We start from the raw sequence: 18,760 nt of genomic DNA, 5'->3' as shown, positions 1-18,760 counted from the left end.
GTATTCATACATCCCATATTCTGGTATATCACTTTGGGTCTGAGAAATTGAATCTGAGCTGTTAAGTATGTTTTGAACCCAGTACATTGCAGGATATTTGTCATTAGTGGTCAGTGCCTCCACCTGGTATTTTTCTGTGGCTTACTGGAATTGTCCAATCCATGGCTACATCAGTAGCTTGATTTCAATATTCTTTATATTTCTTCAAATCACAGTATGCAGCTGGATTTTCTGACAAACTTTTCACTTTTCCTCAGAGCACTAGAATTTTCTGTACTGCAAAGGAGCTTGTTTGCTCTCTTCATAGTATGGAAATTACACTAAAACTGAGGAGCATGGAAACAATACCAAAGTACGTCAAATAAGTTATTCAGATCTCAGGTTTTATCTGTCCATTTTAGTTGAGTAGTTGAGATACATATTGTGATGACACACATATGCTATATTAGTGCTAAATTGAAAAAGAAAGACTACAAATATTAGTGTTTTAGTTTATCTCATTTAACAATTAAATATAAGACTGTAGTAGTATAGTTGACAAGCTTTCCGTGTAAGTTTGGGCTCACAAATGCAGATCTTTCACCGTCTAGAACTGCCAACTTTTATTTGGATCTAGTACACAAAAATATTCCAAATGTGACAAAAATCTATTGCTGTAGTGTGCTTTACTTATTCTGAAGATAGCTGTTTAGAAGCTGGCAGATATGCTTTGTTTCTTGTGCAAAAAGTTACTAAGCTTTTTATTCAGAGGTTTTCCTTGCTCTTCCTTGAAACTGGTTGGATGCAGTCTTCTGTGTTGCTACGGTTTGTCTCATTTTTCAGGTCCTGGCTCTCCAATATGATGTTTTCCTGTCCTTAACTGCTTGGATAGCACTTCTGTGACTGCAGTACAATTGGTTCACAAGTTTAGAAAGAGAAAATGTCCCTTGGATTATAATGTTCACCAGCTTGTCCATGGAGGATCTTGGTCGGCCAATCCCTTATCTATTAGATAAATTACTCCATTAGCTGTTTTCCACACCCGCTGTAATTCACAGAATTCATTGCTAGAACACTAGAAAGACATACTGTAAAGAATTAAGGGAGATTTTAAAAAATGTCTTGGTAAATATAATGTACCTCAGAAACTTTCATTAAAAAGATATATATATATATAAATAAAAATATATAATTATTTTATATTTATATGAATAAATATATATATAAAAATTGAACATACTATTCTGCATTGCTGCTTATGTGGTTTACTTGCCATGGCTGAACAGCTCAGCTTCTAAGGTTAATTTTGAAGGTTTCTCTGGATTGTACACAACTATGTTTGCAGCAAAAATGCTGAAACACAGTTGTTTGTTGCAGAAAAAATGCTGAAGGATAGAGACAAATAAACCTTCATTCCCTTTTTATCTCAGTTGCAGTTCATTATAAGGTCTTTTCAGAAAAGGAGCTGTGCTGCAGAGGGTCACTAGAGAAGGACTTCCAGATGAATCCTTTCATGTGCTGAAGAATAGCAGACTTTCCTAATGCCTGGTGATCACTAAGGCTCTTGAGCCAAAAACTTACTGGGCTGTTCTTCACCAGTGGTCTTTAATATTTACACAGTGTTCCTGAGGTAGGATTGGTCAAAATTTATATGGGGACAAGTGAACCACAGATCCCCATTAATGCAAAGTTACCAGGTCTGCAGAATCTGAAATCTGCAAGATTGCAAGCTCATGGCTGCATTGGAAGTTTGCCTGGCAAACTGTGTCCCTGCTGTGCATGGCATGGAGGGGTTCTCCTTGGCGCCTGTGGGATGGTTGCTCCAGCCCATGCCCATTTTCTCCTTGGGAAGGGAGGAAGGGAGCTGTCACCACACCTGTGCAAAGAAGTGCTCAAAGATTTCCAGACTAAATGCAATGAGTATCCTGGACTTGCTTGGTTTCAAAAATTATTTGACTAGCTATTAGCAGTTTACTATTTGTTTAGAGATGGTAAAAAAGGCAAATATTAGATTTTGGGGAGGAGAGGAAAGGGAGACCATGTTTTATTTACCAACTTTCCATCTATGTTAGAATTGGAGCAGCTCTGTTTGAGGAATCTATACCTTTTTTGTTTTCTTCAGTTGTGGTGCAATAAATAAGTATAAAACTTTAAAAATACAAGAATTCATGGGATATAGCTCTGTAGCATTTGGAAAGAAGTTGCTGTTGTGTTGATCCAATCTTCTCTCTCAAACACCATAACAGATGACAGTCTGGTTCAAGAAGCCACCAAAGGAGCTTGTTAAGATAACCAGAAACCCTATAAATTTTCCTGATAATGTAAGCTGCTGGAGCTGAATTTAAGTGCCTAGTTATACTGTATCCAGTGAAATTGGAGCCATGAGAAATCTGCTTGGAAAAAACAGCTTTCAGTATTCTGTTTATGATATTTGGAGTTTTCTCAAAGTCAATGGTCATATTAAGCATCCTATGCTGAACCTCTCCTGATGCTTAAAGAAGGATGTCTCAGTTCATTTGTTCCTAGTTTAGTGTTTAATTTTGTGTTATTTCATTTCAAAGTGCAGCACTTTAAAGGAACTATGCCTGTAACATGTCAAATGGGTCCAGCTTGTAGCAAAGACTGGAGCGACTCATATTAAAACTTCAAGCTGAGGAGCAAATATTTTAGCTTTTATCCTTGTGATAAATCTGTGTTTATAAACATCAGACAATTCATAATTTCCACAAACATCCTGCATGAACAGTATTAGTATTCAAAACTTTTAGGCTTCTGAGTCAGGTGTGTTCCTAGTGCTACAAAGTCGTTTGTCTCCTGCAAACACTCATGATCCCGAAGAACTTCACAAATTTATGAAAAACACACTTTAGAATTGTACCTAAGAAAGAATCAGAGAGTTGAACCATGTGCTACCATCTGCTATTATTAAGATAATGGTTTAAAGCTCTTTCTACCTGAAGATCATAGACTCAAACTGCTTTTGGGTAAAGGGGATCTGCCTGAACCACTTAGCAACCTACCAGTAGTGCCAGCAGAAAAGCTAAATTCAAAACTGGTGATCATGACATCAGTGAGAGATGAAAGCATGTGAGGTCTTTCTAAATCAGAGCTCAGGTGCATTCAAAGGAGACGGGTTGAATGGTTGTATCCAGTTTGGTCTTGCCATTTCTATGTAAGCATTTTAGTATTAGTATTTGAATCTATTACGGTGTCTTTTAACTAAATATTTAGTGTCATAAGCTCGCTTACTGTGTCCTTTTAATCACTGCAATATTTGAAGAGAAAATATTTTTTAAATTGTGCAATTAGATTTCATTGTTAGAAAAATTGTTCATAACATGCTCTACTGATAAATGCTTAAATATTAGGTGTTATATTGAGAGAATTCCAAGTGCTTCTTGTGAAGGGACAAGCACCTCAGGTCACCTTTGGGAGGTGGAGAAATTCTGATTCATATAGCTTGGATTCAAGAAAACTTTAAGGAATCAAAACCTCATGATGTAAAAATATTAGAAAAAACTGATATTAGAATATCAGAATATTGGAATTGACTCTAAAGCATCAAATTCATTAAAGCTGCCTGGGGTCACTAAATCAGAGGTTCACATTAAGTATCTGTTGTATCATAGATGTGCCTTATTGCATATGGGTATTAATTTGATTTATATTTGTCCATCTTTACATGCAGAAATAGTATTGAACAATGAAAGAAATGCAATTTTTAGCCCTCCTTCCATGCACCTCTCACCTTCCCAGTCACTGCCTCCTTCTTTCCATTCCTGCCACTCTGTGCCCACCCCCCATCCGACATGGTGGGCACTGGGGCTTTCACAAGTGTTCACTCATGGCCATCCCAGTTTTTTTTATTGGTCAAGAAAGCAAAACGAGAAATACATAATGTTGTCTGATTTAGTTCCAGCTGAGGCTGATTCAATGCAGATGGGGTTCATTGTGTTAGCAGCTACTGTTACTGTTACTTAGCAGGCTGAATTTTAAAGAGGAGCCTTTTTTTGTCTAGGTTCCAGATTTGGCTGCGCAGCTGCCTTCTGAATCCAGGGGAATGCATAGAGCTGACGTGGCAGTCGTGTCCCAGGCAGCGTGATTAGCAATGCAGGCTGTAATAGATGGACACGTCACGGGACTCGGGCACAGGAACCCTGATTTTGGTGACTGAACCCATGACTGATGAGGTCGAATCTACCACCACTCATCAGTGGGCAGGTGTAAAATGAGACGGAGGACAGGTAGCAATTAGCTGTGATGTGTCAGGGGCTGACCTGGAAAGGTTTCTGGTGCTTTCGTTAGGACTGACACTTACACAAACTATTTCCTTCACATGTTTCAGAGACAAGTAATTACCTGAAAAGAAATTAAAATTACTGAAAACTTTAGCTCATTTAACACAGGATAAAGAAATCTACTTCTCAGCACTATCCCTGCCCTCTGTTCCTCCCTGAAGGAAAATGAGGTTGCAGATTTTCAGTCTCGTTTAGGTCGGAAAATCTCTAAAAAAGCGATCTTTTACAGACGGTTCTTTGCTTTTGCCGATAGATGGGGCTGTCCTTCAAGGTGATGGCTTAGTATCTTTTTTTTTCCCCTTTTTTTCTATCTTTACCCTCCTCTCTGTCTTTCTTTACCCTCCTCCCTCCCCCCTCTCTTTATTTTTTTCCCTGCTATTTGCTGATTTGCATTAGGTACCACAGAGTGAGCCCTCAGAACAGGAAGCTGAGAACGAAGCAGAGAGGATACTGCAGAGGTCTTTTTTTTTTTTTTCCCCACTTCTCGATGAGAATGCAGCAATGTATAAATACCTTGTAATCTTTTGGAACTGAGAATCTAAACAGCTTTATTTGCATTTCAAGCATTTCATCATCACTATCTCTTGGTGGGTTTTTTTTTATTTTTGGGTTTTTTTCACAATGCATTTGAAATTCCAGTTTTATCAGGTAAGCCAGGAGGGTGTTAAATCCTAGATCTTAGTGCATTTATGTGAGCAGTCAGCATTGATTCCCCCACTTCCCCACCTTCCTTTCTTTTTTTCCTTTTTCCTTTTTTTTTTTTTTTTCAGAATGCTTGCTTTATAGATATTCTTAAGCATATAATTAAGGAGAATTTTTTTGGTTTTGCTTTAAAAATTTTTTGCAGGCTGCAGTCAGTTCTTTTTGGCATCTCAGCATTTTGTTACAAGCTGTGTTTCAGTGGCCTTATATTTTGGGGTGTTTCCAGCTTGTTGGGGGTGATTTTGTTTAAATTATTATTAAATATTTTCCCCTTAACTTTTTAGAAGATAACAGAGGTCATGCTGTTCCTTCTCATGGAAGATATATTAAAGTCTAAATCAAGCGCTGCAGGATTGTACAGTTTTCCTTCCCATAGAGAAGCTCTGCTTAAAGGCTAAGTGCTTTACACAAATGTTTTACCAAAGGAAGAAAGGCATTCTTCTCTTTTGTCTCTCTCTCCCTGTGCCCTTAGTCTTTCTGATCAGGTGCATTGCTAGGAGCTCTTACTTTCATTTAGATACTGACCAGGACTGGTTGTAATGCTGTAGATATGGCTCGGTTCATAATCTGAACCGTCTTGCTTTTTCAAACAGCACAAGAAATTTGCCAGGTGGACTTCAAGCTCTTTCAGCGTCTTTTCTCAAATGGATTTCTTCTCTGCTGCTTGTCTGAGGTATGTGCTTAAAAGAATCCCATTGTACTAATTTACCTGGGATTGGGCTGTTTGTTCAGCCCCACTTTGAGAAAGCTATTGTTAGTCACTCAGCAGTATTTGAAATGGATTGGTGTTTTCTGTTGCTATTGAAAACCCCTTCAATTGTAACTTTTCCAGAAATGCTTTTTTTGTGGTTATGGTGTCAGACTCCTGAGCTATATTGGCTGATGTTATTGTTACATTTTTGTACTGCAACTATCTTGTTTATTGTGTTTTTCATGCCTGACCAATGTCTTAATGTCAAGTACAAAAGAAAAAAGCCTGTTCTAAAAATTGCTCTGAAATCTAATGCAAAACATTAACAGGATGATTGCTGTCAAGACTGACACCCTGATAGTTTATTCTGTTGAGCCTGGTTTGTGTGATCTTGAATATTTGCTGAAGTATTTAGACACAGGGAAGCAAGTTAGAGGCAAATAGCTTTGCACTGGTTGTCCTCAGTTTGCCAGAAAGTTTTCATTATTTTGGAGGAAGTTATCAAGCGGAGTGGGACAGGGAATTAAGAGCTTGCGTAAGGCATAGTCTAATCAGAACAATTCTAGTGAAATTCTAGGAAAACAACAGCAATTTGCATACAATCTGGTACCAGAAATAAAGAATTTTAAAAGTCTGACTATGATGACTTACAGAAAAATTATACAGATAAATGTAGATCAAGAAAACATATATCCTATCCACTGTTTGAAACAATACTTTATATAGGGGCAAGGGTAGCTTATTATTGATCACTGAAATCTTTGTTGAATTTATATTAAAACCTAAACTTGCTTTGAAGTTTCAGAAGTTGTAAATGTCAGCAGCTGAGAAGCTAAAAGCAATTATAGATTATTTTATTCTTAAAACGAAGATGGCCTTGAGCTAGAAAACCTTCACAATGTTTATGAATATGACTTCTCAATGCACTACCCCTATGCCAAGCAGTTTAAAGCACAGCTGGTTGTTGACTTTTAAGGATGGCAGTGCTGCTGCTATCCATATTGCACTGCATCCTTCCAGCATGTGTATTCTACTTCCAGAGTTTTTTGCATTCATGACAGAACAAAACATATTTAAGGGGCAAACCCACAAGGCTTAGCACTGAATTTTGTCCCTTAAATAATATTTTACAAACCCCTCTCTATCATTTTTGGCTGCCTGAAGTTGAAGAACTGAGATTAACTAAGTGTGAGACTTCTCCTGCCCTTGGCTAAGAGAAATAGTCTATTAATAATCAGGAGAAGTGGTTGCTTTGCAAATTCTTTTGAAAAGAGGCAGAAATCTTGATGTTAGTTTTCTGTGTGCATTTAGAACTGTGATAATTTTATGGATTAATGTTATTTCCTTCATTTTATTCATTTTCTGAACTCCAGTCCAAGCTCATCTGTGGGAAAGCATATTGGTTCTTTTGGGCTAAATATTGTGAAGAGATTTGTGGATTGTTTTCCAGTAACGGAAACATATTCTGTCTTCTTTTTCTCCATTGATAACAGCTTATGTAGGTGGGAGGCAGTGGGAGTCCTCAAGAGTACAGGTATTGGACCTGTAGACTTTCTGTTGATGCCAAAATGACTACAGCAGAAGAAAAACCAAATTAAAGATTGAACAATATTTATTCACACTTCCAAACTGAGACAACCAGTGTTATGGAGACTGTATGACATACTAGAGAAGGAATACCATTAGGCTTTTTTTAGCATAATGCTTTAGAGCACTTACGAGATCACATTGCTACGAGAGAAAAAGAAATTCTAAAGCTGAAATATTCTAAAATGTGGGGGAAAAAAGAACCTTTGAGTAAATTTGAACCATTAAAATCTACAGCTGATGTTTCTGACTGAGCAGGATATTGTAGGGAGGTAGGGAATATCATGCAAGTTCTCCAGATGTTTTTTCCCAAAGCTCAATAGTTCTGGTATGTTACTCCTATTTTTCTAGCTGTGGGTTTATTCTTTGTAGATTTCTATCCATAAAACCACATAGAAATTGGATGAAAACAAAATTTGGTATTAGTGAAGTAATTATTTAAATGATAAATGTGGACATAGAAATCATCACCCTTTCCATACAGAGTTAGTCCAACTTCTGTAAAATACACTGATCTCTTTTTACTCAGTATTAGTAATATTTGTTGAAAGAATCACTGTGATGTCTTACTGAATACATGGGTGTTCAGTATTTTCAGGCTTGCTGTCCTTTACTGATTATTGTGTCATTATTTCTGTCTCTTCCATTTTCACCTGTGGGTGGTGGTTCCAGGTCCCCTTTCATGTTCTTCTGAAATTCTGTTTAGCTCTGAAAAAAATAATTTATTTTATTTTGCACTTGTTAAAAAAAATCTGGGTAAAAATATTCCCTGCCATGTTAAATATCACTTTAAAATCCACAATTCTGATTTAGCCACCCTGTTATTTCGTGTTGTGATTTATCAGCCCCAGAGCTTGCTCTCTCTCCTTCGTCTTTCTGCTATGAAATTCTCATTATGTTGCATTTTCAGAACCCAGGTTTCCATTGTATTGTCTCAGCAGTATCTAGTGGATCTCTAAACATCTTTCCAGTGCTCTATTTTAAAGTGTTTCCATCTTTCTTTTTATTAATTTCCTCTTTTTTCCACAAGTCTCTGAGGAAAGAACAAAACCCCTATATTTTTAGTCTCAGAAACATCCACCTCAGTTTGAGCTTCCAAGCTCTATCCCTTCTAATTCCCTCTATCTTTGTAATTTATATCAGTACCTTGAAACATGCAGACCTATCTTCTTCATCTTTCTCTTACTCCTTCAAGAGATTCTTTGATTTCCTTCTAGCACTGGCTTTTTAAAATTGCTTCATAACACATATCAAAAAACTGATGATCACCTCCTGGTAAAACAAAGCAAAACCAAACAAAAGCTCAAATCCTGTCAAGGTCAGAAATAAAAATTTAGGAATAAATGCAGAGGCTTGTGTGACTCAATTATTTAGTAACTCTATTTAATAAAAGCATTGTTCAAAGAATTCAAATCTAAGTAGCAACTACAGTGGTGTTACCAAACGCTGTTTGCTGCAGAGTGAGAGCCTTCATTATTTTTTAATGACTCTAAGTGTTTAACCTCTTTGTTTAAAATTATTGTTGAATTTATTTGTTAAGAGGAAATCATGATGGAGATATTTCTGTATGCAAATTATAGGTTCTCCTCTTAGGAGTGTCTCAGCAGGGCTCTTTATGTAGCTTTGCAGGCTCACTGGAGTAAGTCCACACATGAAAATGGAAGTGGAGTGGCTGGTGGATCATTAGAAGCTGAATGCTGAAGATGATTTTTGTTCTCTATGTCTATAGTGGGTGGGACAGGAAATGAAGATTGAAGAAATGGGCTCACTCAGATGAGATATGAGGACAAACATTTTACTAGAGAGGATAGTGAAGAGCTGCAATAGAATGTCAGGAGAATCTGTGAAATTTGTCCTGAAGATCTCTAGGAAGAGGTTAGATGAAATATCCCTTGGGAAATAGGTATAGCAGTCTTGCCTTGGGCAGCAAGATGAACTAGGTGGCCTCTGATCTTTTTTTTCCAACCCCATTTATCTGTGAGTCTACAAAAAGAAGTAGATATCTGAGGTATAACAGACAGTGTACAATAAATTACATAGGGTCCCAAATAGACCTACTAAAAGCTATCTTCACTAGGATTGCCTAACAGTACATAAATTTCCCCTGAAAATATTTTTCCTCTGGTATATACACTCTGCAATGCTTCAAATATATCTAGAAAGAGCAGAAAACAGGTCCTAAAAAGTTACTTTATTTCTTAGAGTTTCTTTTAGATTACACAGTCTTTACTGCTGAACCATAGCAAGTGTGTGAATGTAAGGGGTAGAAAAAGAGTATTTGCAAATCTGATCAAATTTCCATACTGTCAGGAGAATGTATACATTTAATTTAAAATATTTTTAAATTGATAGTTTTTCTTTATAGAAAGAATGAGGACACTTCAAAATCTGATTAAAGAAAGCGAGTGTACCAGAGCCATTTCAAAGTTCTATTTTTAATGTATTTTTCACAGCTGAGAAACCCAGTCTGATACATTTATTTTCTAAAATGATACCTAAATAATGCCATATGTATATATCACTTGAAATGTGTGGTGGTGGATAGAGACAGAGAACTACTCAGAACTCAATACTGGCTACATTGACAATGCTTAATTGAAAATGAAGTTATGCAACAGTTTAATTTTTTCATTAAACATTAACTATGTGATCCAAGTGTAATCTAGAAACCTTGCATCTGGGTATTTTTGCCTTCAGTTCAATTTATTTTCACTTTACACACACTGGGGGGATAAACCAGAAAGGATGACCCTTTATTATGTTTTCATGACTTGGTATTGTCTCAAATCAAAATACATTCCAAATCCACTACTCTGAATCAATGACACATTTTATCTGAAACAAAAATTTTTTACTCCAAGAAAAATTATCTATGTATTAAAATGTATTTTTTTATTACTCATTTTGGCTCAGTCTAAGACCAGGACTAACTGGCATTGGGATACCCTGTGTCTGCAAGGGTCTTGTGTTTACCAGCCCAGTGGCTGTTTGCACCCTGTCATCAGGGTACTGCTGATGGGAGCTGACTCTTGGGGCGTGTTCCCAAACTCCTTGGGAAACTGCTAACCAAAAGGAGAGCTAATTGCACCAGGATCAGCTCTTTTAGCAAGACAGGGGATTCTGTCCCCTCATGCAGGAGTATTTCTTATCACTAATTGATCTACTGGCTTCTAAGCTACAGAGTAAACAAAATAAATATTGTCCATACAAATATATACGAAGAAAAATGCATATGGTTACCTAAGAAGAGATAATTAAATTTTATTGAGCAGATTTTTTTTAGATTATGCTTTTAGAATAAGCTTGATAAATCCACAAACTGCTATAACATGTTAATTGAGTAGATGCAAAATGTTGCAACTTCTGAATTAACAATTACAAAGGAAGCAGCACAATACTGTTTAGGAACAGTTTACAGCAGGAAAAAAACCTGAAACGTATGCCTTCTTTTTCTTCCACAAAACTCAGTGTTATGGAGGGACACACCTTCAGAGAGATTAATACTAATTTTAAAAAGTTAATTGTAGCATAGAAGATTGTTAATAAATACTTACAGGAAATTCAAAACCAATTTAGAAAGCATCTTGCTAAATGAGATACCAAACTGGACTTAATTGAAACAAAAAATTGTTTTATTTCTTTTTAATAGTTCTGAATATCTACATGGACATGAATCATTAAATTTCGTTACTATTTGAAGGCGGATTAAACTGATTTTTTTTAATGAGTGATGGGTAAGATATATATATAGGGTCGGAGAAAAGAAACATATGGAATATAATTAAAATATGCTGAATAGTACTGTTTCTGGAACTGGGGAGTTATAGAAAACTATCTTTACTAGGCACACCTGGATTAGGAAATTTTGCCAGATGTTATTTCAGAATGTTGCTGTCTGTTTTTTGATGGCAAATACAAAATTGCCTGCAACATTTTATAGAAGCAAAATTTCCACCCACCTGAGCTACATAGCTGAGAAAATTTTGCAAAATGTCTTTATTCTAATGCAATAGCTGATCTCCAGAGGTGCTTTCCCTCCTCAGCCTTTATGAGCCTGTAATACAAAAGCACATCCTAAGAGTGAAGGGTGGAGGTTGTCACCAGCCTGTTCATTTCTAATAAGGAACAGCTATGCACCAAGGACAAAAAATGAGAATATAAATATGAATTTAAAGTTTGTAAAGTCTGTATTAAAGATCTAAAATTAGAAGCCTATTTCTTTTAATAGAAATGTAAATTAGAAAATTTGGAAATGCTAATGTAGGTGTAGTGTTACATCACAAGGTATGAGGAATGTGCCTGCTCTGAATTGTCATATTTCATGGGTGGGACATAAAGCAGACAGAAGTTTTCAGCTTTACTGATATGCATGTGCAATGAGACTAGGAAAATAAACCTTAATTACTATGAGTACCTTTTAAATAGAATTCCAATTGAAGATTAATTTCATTCAAACAATATTTTGAGGTTTTTATTTTGAAATCATTTTTTGGAACTGTTCTCTTACAACACTAGTAGCCGTGGTGCTACCACTTTGTTTCACACACAAACTTCAGTCCGGCCTACAAGGAACCTTTGTCCCCCGTGCTCTGCTAACAACATCTGCCAAGGGTATCGCTGCAGTGAGCTGAGAATGAGCAGCAGCTTAGAAGGGCACACACATTCTGTGGGGAGTTTTTAAAAAACTGATAAATGTTACATGTACTGCCAATCCCAAGGGTTCTCATAGTTTATGGGAATTCTAGGCCTGCAGCCTGGTAAGAGGCATTCCCCTCTCTTTCAGGCAGTGCAGCTGGTAGTTTTGCTGCAGGTTATGTGCTGTCCAGCTGCTGCACAGCCTGGCTGAGAGTCTGTCACTTGTGGGCGTTGACCTCAGACTTGCCCTCTGCTTTCCCCTCAAGCAGGTTTCTGTACATCTGTGAAGTCTAAGTTCAGACTACTACTGAACCAGCACTAAATAGTCTTTAATGGTTCTGCTGGGAGAAACAAAATTGCTTACTGTCCGAGAGTAGAGAATGACAAATTATGAGACGTGCTAGCAAGAGAAAACAAACCAGCTGATACAGTACCCCTTCTCTTATGTCTGCATGCCTAATTCCTAGACAATATCTAACAATGAGTTTTGGGGAAGAGAAAAAAAAAGGTTGAGGAAATATGAATTAATCCATTTTTAAAAATGCAGGGGAGAAGGGAACATCAAATTTTCTTTTAAAAGCTATTTCTTTGTTCTAAAACAATCTGTCTTCAGGACATTAAACTCTGTTTAACTTTCTAATAGTGTTTTATTCAAAATTTCTCTCCCTTTTTCTTTGACTGCCTTACACATAGTATTTCTCTGCATGTCTCAGCAGCAACATTTATTTCTCAGGGTTGTATGCTTTGCAGAATTCTGAAATGCAGGAAACTGGTCTGTTTTGGGAATAGTTTTTTTCTCCTGTGATGAAAGTAAGATTGACTGTGAGATAAGGCTGAAGTTTCATACTATACATCTAAGCTAATATATTTAAGTCTATATTTTGGTGCTGAAGCAAAAAAATACCATGTCTCCATACAGAGTGACAAGAATTTTATATTGACTGTTGTGTGAATTCTTGATTACTTAGCACTTTGGAAAAGGCCGGCTTATGCCTTTAGCTGTCTGTTCAGATAAGTTTCAGACAGGAAATATGAGCCATTTTCTCTCTTTCATGTGAGAAAAGATTGTGAAGATGGCTAAATAATGGCTGAGGGTAGTGCAACTGTGATTAGCAGTATTCTGAAGTGAAGTTCACAAAGTAAGCTGTCTTTCTTTCTCTTTGGTGGTCTGCAGGTCTGTGTTTCTCTGTGTAATGCTTCTAATTCAAGTTGGTTTTGCTGAAGCAGTAATTGTTAATAGCTCTGGGGGATTAAAACAGGACAGATTTCACGTTTTTTGAGACATTCATGTGTCATCCCTGTTAAAATACCATATTGCAGTGTTGTACGGTGTCTTTTACTTCTGGAAGTTTCAGGAAGTTTGTTATTAAAAACCTTCTGCTTTCTGGCTCTGTCAGGCTCAATTCTGAACACGTTCCTTCATATTGCTCGCCTGAAGTACACACTCTTGAATTCTAACACTTCTTAACATCCACATCCTTACCTGCAAATTACTCTATTTTGATTTGTGGCCAGCATAATGGGTTCCCTTGGTATGGTGTATGGGTACTTTTGGATGTCTGTAGTAGGCAGGAGTTCAGACGTGGAATGTGGGATCCCAATCTGTATGGGCTATTCAAACACAGAGAGAGAGGGAATTGCTGCTCTAACCATGATACAACCTAAGCATAAGGAAAAATGCTCAGATGTCAGAGAGGGAAAGAAGACCTTCAAGGTGATGAAGTAGTTTTGGGATCTGAGCAGCCAAATGAAGAGTTTTGGAAGGTATCTTGAAAAAGAAGACATTAAGAGAAGCATAAGCCTAATGAGGGATCTTTGCGGGTGTTTGTGTCTCCTAAATGTGACTGGGAATCTTCAAAATTACCATGTTGATGTAAATTGTAAATTGAATATTTAAACAACAGAGTTAACATCTAAAAAATGAAATTTGAGATAATGAAGAAAGGCTGCAAAGAGCCTCTGAAAGGCAATCAGTCATCTGCTTTCTGAAAATTTATACAGGAGGATGATATAGCCCAAGCAACTAGCTAGAAAATAATTCTGAATAAGGACAGGGGGGTTTTGGTAAGGGCAAAGAAAGTTTCTTGTTTCTTTGTAAGAATGATGGAAAACAGACCTTAGATATGTATGGCAGCAGGGGGAGTAGTGTATGATTTAAACATAGTTTGGCTCCAAAACTTAGACAAGGACATTTGACACATGTAAGAGTCTGATTCATTATGACTGCTAGTAGCACAGACTCCACTAACCTCAGCAGCCCTTAGGCTTGGTTGCCTTTCATGTGCTGAGCTGCTGTGTTAAGCATTCATAGTCTGGAATGAATCACTCCATCTAGAAATTGAAGACATTTACACCAGCAATGGCAGCGGAAGGAAGTCTGAAATAATTAAAACTTGGGTCAATTGGACTACATACAGGATAACTAGGATGATTCTGAAAGGAGTTTGGAGACTAAAATAGCTACAACCATCCATTCTTCCTGCTTTCAGCACGGTTCATGTGGTTTGGACAGCTTTGATGCTATTCTGAAAAGGTAAACTTCACAGGTGTGGAAACCAGTTTACCTGCAGTGTGAACATGGCTGTCTGCTGTTCAGGGCAAAAACCCAAAAGTAACGCAAGAGGGAGTTTGCTAGTAAAGCTCAGATATCTGCAAGTTTGAAGATTTGAAAGCATACTGTCTCCCAAGTCCAGAAGAACTGCCTGTAAAAGGCATTACAGGCAGGTTCATGTTGCCTCAAGAGCAGCTTGTGACAGAATACAGTTTTGGCTGCACACTGTTAAATACAGTACAGATGTAACCTGAGAAAAATAGGTAGCAAAACAGAATCTTAATGTTTTATATTGCTGCTGATAAATCTATGTGCTCATGTTTCAAAACAAACATCTTAAGATTTGATGATGTAATATATTGCACTCTTTCATTGAGATCCTTTCTTCTTATGGGACACAGTCACTAAGGGGATAGGCTTTTAAAGGTACCTAATCACAGTCTTAGGCTTTGGCCACCTGTTATGCATCAAACCATGGTGTTCTCACTGAAAAAATGCCTTTTGCTCTGCACTCTTACCTGGCTTTAACTGTGTTTTTCAGTGGTAACAATTTTTATCTTGACCATATTGGTGTTTGGAATATTTTAGATACATGCACCTCTTCCTACTTGCTGGCTTGCTACAAGCTTCTGTGGTCAACATGTAGTTCACCCCAGAATTCCCTCATCACTGGGCCACAGCAAACCTAACATCACAACCACATACCTGCAAACCCAGCCATGATGCCATCAAGCCCCAAACACTCCCAAAGCACTCAGCTTCCAGCAAGCCTGGCTGCCTGGGAAGGCTCAAACTGGCTGGAGGGAGGGAGCTTGCATCTCACTCCCTAGGACCCACTTAAGGACAATGTTAATATCATGTCCCCCATGGGTTTGCCAGAAAGACAAAAAGATTTCATGAAGGAAAAATGTCCAAGCAAGTAAAGTAAGAGAGGAAGGGAGAACAAAAATTTTCATGACATTTTCATACCTCCTAATGACATTTTCAATAGAGAAAACAAGGAATTTTAAGAGTAAGAAATATGGAAATCTACATAAACAGGTGTAACAAACCAGCTCCTACTCAAAATTGCTAAGTACTGAAAATTATTCTGTATTTGTACTTTTCATAGGCTTTTTCTTCAAAGTCAAATTAAAATCTGCTTGATGTCATTTCCACCCATGATATTAAGTCCCCAATTTGTCCTTGACTCAGGATGAATGAAACACAAATATTGTTACGCTTTTTAACTGGGCATGTTTCCCTCAGACTTAAATGTCCTTCAATTCCTTAGAGCCATGACCCTACAAATTGCACTGATCTCTTCTCAGACAGTGTTCACTGTTGACATACTAAAGACTTGTTTTTCATAACTGGATATTCTTATCTTTATGTAGTACTCTTCCATTGTTGTGCCCTTGCTCAAGTGCATTGAGAAATGGTTTTTAAAATAGGAAGTTTCCTACTTTGGCTTCTCACTGAAAGCTTGTTTATACAAATGCCCCTAGATTGTGCACACAATGCCTGCAGAAACATTATCAGCTCTCAGAGTGTGGTAGGAAATGGTGCCCTGTCTTCAAATGCATTGATCAGACAAGAAGTGTGACATGCTGAGGAATGTCTCTCCTCATTTTTTTCAGCTGGGTGTATTGTAAATCAATACCTGACACTGGGAGGTTGAGTGGCTGAAGCTTTCTCTTACCTAGTAGGGCTAGAACTTGCTTTCACACTGGTCTGCTATTAGTGGAGTAAAGAGTTATGGGACAACAATTACTTATTTATAATTCATCTTTAAACAATTTAAGGTACTGCCCTGGACAACCGATGCCAAAATACCAGAAGGCATTGCAACTCACTGTTATAAACTAAAAATTATTAATTAGAAAAAGCATTCCAAAACACTTTAATCTCTAATACAACATTAAAAATGGTAATTTAGAGCAGCAATGAACATTTTCAATTACAAATGCAAGAGTATTTTCAATTAATGAAAAGACAAAAGTGTGGGTTTGCATGAAAATAGCTGAAAGTAGTTTAATCACCAACCACAAATCCTACAAAATGGGAAAACTGGTATTTTTCAATCAGAAAAGTTGAGGCTGAAAGAGATATTATTTGCTGTTTGTGACATCTGACATTATTTTCTGTGGTCTTCAGTTTACCATGTTGATTCTCCTATTAGAGTTCTCATCATATAGGTGGAGCCACATGAACTGATTCACATTATACAGACCTTGTAATATATCAGTTTAAATTCAAGTTGGAATGCAAGATAGAAGACTTTATTAATACGTTATTGCTTCATTAGCTTTGTTACTGCAGTTTAAGTGTACATTTGATGTGCACTAAGTGATATTTATAAGAAGTACAGATCTCAAACCTCTTTCTTTTTTTATGTTTCTGTACCTATATTTGAGAATGGCTTCTTTGCAAAATAATCACTATATGTGCACTAAAATTCCATGTTTAACCACATGTCTTAATACTAAATTTGATAAAGTAAATGTTGCCTGCTTTTAGCAGATTATTTGATCTTCAGAAAACTACCAGACAGTGGCTGAGGATTTGAATGACTGAATGTTTTGCTTCAAAATTTGTTATCATTTATGCTCTTTATAAGTATATAGCAATATTTCAGAAATTTCTAATTAATAGTTTTCCATTTTTAAATAACACGTGGTGTCTGGTGATATTATCTTAGTTTTACATTTTGTCTGTTTTCTCAGTACACTTTATAGCATTAAGTTCATTCATTTTCAAGTGTTCTGGGCTGCTAAACATTTGAAATCTCTGCACATATTGTATTCTTATTTATTTTAAAGAAGCACATTCCTTTAATTGTTCCTCTTGACCAATCATAGCATTAAAAAACTTCCCAAAGTTCCAATACCACTAGATTTCTTAGTCTATAATTTTATTGCTCTTGGTTTTTGACTGGATTATTTATTATGTCTTTACATTCCCATCAAAAATCAACATCCTGAACATTTACTGTAGTGTTAGAACATAAAATATTAAATGACTGGAAACTCACCAGCACCTCAAAAGACAAAAAAACCTTGAAATTTTTGCTTTTAAGTAAAAGTCAATGTGGCTAACAGTCTTCACTCAATGGCTTTCAAACTACTGCTTCTGCAGAAATACTAATTCCCAGGCCCTGCCTTTCTTTGCAAATCTGAAGCTTTTTCCAAAAAGGTGTTGCTCAAAGGATGGGGCAGAGGCAGCAGATGCTGCTGCTGCTTGTAGTTAAACCCTTAATAGCAAGAACAATTTTGTTTTGTCTAAGAATTTTCAAGATTGTTTTCCCCTTTATGCAACTGAAAATACTGAGTGCCGTGTAGGGGCTTTTTAGATCTTAAAACAAGCTAAATATCTAAAATTCAGTAGAGTAAATGAACTCTGTAACTATACTACCTCTAGGGCACAAGGTGCCAGGGCTTGAGCGCTGTCATGTCTCCAGACCACATCATGTATAGACGTGCCTGGACACAAGACTGGGACATCGTGGCCTCATGAGTGTGCACTGAATGAAAACTTCCCAAAATTACATTGGATCATTGTTGTTAATTCAAAGTTTGTTGAAAATCAGTTCAAACCTAATCAAGATATAGGTGGGAGTTATTTACTTGTTTATTTTTGACCAGGTCTGTGTTTTGGAAGACTTTTCTTTACAGCAGTGATGTGACTGTTCTTAATTTTATTTTTATTTTGAGAACTATATGTATATATAAAATAGTTTTTGAAGTTAAATAAAATTTAACTTGCAAGTATCTGCAAGAACAGATACTAATTGTGCTACTGTAAAGCGAAATTGCCAATCTGGAAATAAGCCATTTCTCACATATTATTAGGTAATTGTTAGGTTCAAAGCAGCTTGCTAAGAAACAGCAGAATCCTCTTGCTGTTGGTAAAAATGGTTGCTCGTTTGTGTGTTCAGAATCACAAAATTGCAGAGGGACATGAGGGAAGAACTGCAGATGAGTTGCCTTAGCAGGATCAGAAGAGGCCAGTGACCAAGGCGCAGGGCCTTGCCCACATAAACAGAAATGCAAATGTCACGTGTTTACAGACTTGTGTTACATTCTGTGTGGCATTAGCATATAGTGTATGAATTAATTTGGAAAACACTTGATTCACATGTAGCCCATGTATTTGCTGCATCTTGTAAAACCTGAGACAGGCTGAGGGCTGCAGAAAGGGACTGAGGCCATAGAACTATCCCAAAGTCATGCAGTGGCAATAGCTCTTCCTAGGCTGCAGAGCTCGTTTGTGCTTCAAGCATCTCCCATTCCTTGAGCACTCTTTTCTTTCAAAGATGATCTGTGAGCTGGATGGGGG

General features: G+C 36.9%; 1 protein-coding gene across 2 annotated transcripts in view; it reads left to right on the top strand.

Moving 5' to 3' along the window:
* LOC121670479 (sodium channel protein type 1 subunit alpha) overlaps positions 1 to 18,760 on the top strand; it is a 93,324-nt gene that overhangs the window by 2,466 nt on the left and 72,098 nt on the right. For both annotated transcript variants that reach the window (XM_042040757.1, XM_042040756.1), the window contains exon 2: positions 5,573 to 5,652. The gene's annotated coding sequence lies outside the window, so the exon portion shown is untranslated. The remainder of the gene's footprint in view (positions 1 to 5,572; positions 5,653 to 18,760) is intronic.

The sequence above is a fragment of the Corvus kubaryi genome, unplaced genomic scaffold, assembly GCF_017639235.1.
Source record: "Corvus kubaryi isolate FWS band 111438036 unplaced genomic scaffold, C.kubaryi_AGA036_p1.0 37396, whole genome shotgun sequence".
In the NCBI taxonomy this organism is placed as follows: Eukaryota; Metazoa; Chordata; class Aves; order Passeriformes; family Corvidae; genus Corvus; species Corvus kubaryi.
The sequence above is the reverse complement of the archived record's forward strand: the minus strand, read 5'-3'. Positions and strand labels throughout refer to the sequence as shown.